Source organism: Sceloporus occidentalis, unplaced genomic scaffold (assembly GCF_023333645.1).
Source record: "Sceloporus occidentalis isolate IW3139 unplaced genomic scaffold, rSceOcc1.0.p SCAF_192, whole genome shotgun sequence".
Classification (NCBI taxonomy): Eukaryota; Metazoa; Chordata; class Lepidosauria; order Squamata; family Phrynosomatidae; genus Sceloporus; species Sceloporus occidentalis.
Window position 1 is genome coordinate 1,347,593 of NW_028317172.1, and position 2,317 is coordinate 1,349,909.

Below are 2,317 nucleotides of genomic sequence, written 5' to 3' on the forward strand. Positions count from 1 at the left end.
TCCCAGGTGTTAACTAAATCTCGCACAATGCATTTCTATTATATAGTTGTGGCAGATTGTCCAAGTTGTAAATCCTTAAGACCAAGGATGCTACAGGCTGCCTACTTCTGCCCTCCAGCCTAGAACAAACTTTTTTGTATTTCTTAATATTGTCATCTGATGCAATATGAAATAGATTTAACATATTGGGAAGTATATTTTTATGACTCTTAATGTTTTTTCATATTAATGATTATGTTGATTTATGCTTCTACTCTGCTTTTTTTTAGTTGTATCTTTTCTATAACATGTGTTATTCTCATATGTAATATGTTTACAATTATAGAATTTGTTCTGGTTTTTAAGACCTGTCAGTACAATGTTCATTATAAGAGCTGTTCTACATCTGGGACTAGTATACCCAATACTGCAATCATTACTACATTTTAACTGGCAGAAACTAGAAACATAATAAATAGAAATAAATGTTTGCAATATCAGGGAATGCAGTTTTCCTTTAAATAAGTCTTGCTTCAAAACCTCACCTCATCCCAGTTTTTGCATCATCAGACATTTTTTTTTGTAACTGTACCTGCCTACAGTTCTGGGATTTTCATTATGGCAGAATGAATTCTGTCACACTGATGCCAGAACAGTGGCATCAGAGAAGGCAGTTGCTAATTATTATTGGACTAATTTGGACCAACAATTCCATATATGGCCAACAGTCTAGAATTTGACCTTCTAAGGATCTTAGTATTTGAAATCTGGCTTCATTTCTTCTGTCTACCCACAATATGATTTCTTTATACAAAGTTGCTTTTAGGTTTTTTTTTTGGGGGGGGGGGGGTTGCTGGAGAGGCCTTGGCCTTTTTTGCTGGAGAGGCTTTTTGGCTGACATAGTTGGCTGACCTTAAGGTCTATTTACCAAAAGCAGAGTTTGCAGGAGAGTTATACAATATAAAGGCCCAAAACCAGTGAATTTCTGCTGTAGAAGGAGCCTAGTTTAATACATAGTTTTAAGTAGTCACCTCACTCACTGAATTAGGTATTATACAGGGCCAGCTTAGCTCTTCCTGCTAGGGAAACCCTTCCGTTTTAGCTCTTCATAATAAACAGAGAAATAATGGAGGGGATCAAACCACAACTATTCTGCAAACTCTCCTGTCAACTACGCCATGTCTCATAAGAAGAATGTCCTAGTTTGCCTTTGAATACAATCATAGCTACCATATTTTGTTAAGTTTTTCAAGTAATATCAATATTTTTGGTTTACAATAATTTGTTATATTTGAAGAACTTTACATATACTGATATAAAATGTTCTCTTCAATGGATGTCTTTGTAGTTAATGACATAACATAGAGGTCACAGGAGGTGTATCTGGGACAGTTCCCTAACACGAAAGACATGACTGTAGACCAAGGAGCTGGTTGCTTGGTAGAAGAGACAGAACTGTTTTTTGAACCCAAATGTGTTTGTCTTGTTTTTTTTCCACTGATGCCCCTCATTATAAGAATTAAGGTCTGGTGGCCAAAATGGCTACACTGTTCTACAGCCCTAAAGGTCACAATAACGTGTTAAAATTGCACAAAAACTTGCAAGTTGTTTATGTTTGTTACATTTACAATCAAAAGCCCTTAACATCATTTTTAAGCTATAACAACAAAATAGTCTCTTCATGGCTGTTTAAAATCTTTAGAGAAGATGCACCTGCACTCCTGCTAGACAACCAAGTATAGCCTGGGTTCACCAGGGTTCAGCCAAGCACATCTCCGACAAGTAGTATACCTACTGCCAGTCCGCTCCAGTGCTTGGCTCAGCATGGGTTGCCAATGGAATGGCTTTCCTGCCACTGATTGGCTGCTTTAAGCACTCAAGACCAGGCAAATTGTTGGACCATGGAGAAGGTGGAGATGGAACAGGGGGAACATAGCAAAATACAGTAAGCAAGAACTGAGTGGCTTTTGTAGTTGGTTAAAGCCAGCTGTATCGTGCCCTGCCTACCAATAATTGCTTTTAATGAATTGTTTATGAAAAACCTGCATCTGTTGTCAGCAGATTATTATTGATGCCAGGGGCATGTAATAATTGTTTGCTGTAGACCAAAACACAAGATGCATTAAAGTGACACATTTTACTTATATCTTGGAATTGTGATCTGTGGATATATTCTCTCTGGCTTTGCTTATTTCTGTTATTATATCGAGGTATGTTCCTTTTATTTATTAACACAGATTAAACAGTTTTCTTCTGAAAACAAAATTTTGGAACACATTTCAAAGAATATCTAGACAGGCTTGGAACATGACTTGTTGAACATATATAGTTAACAAAA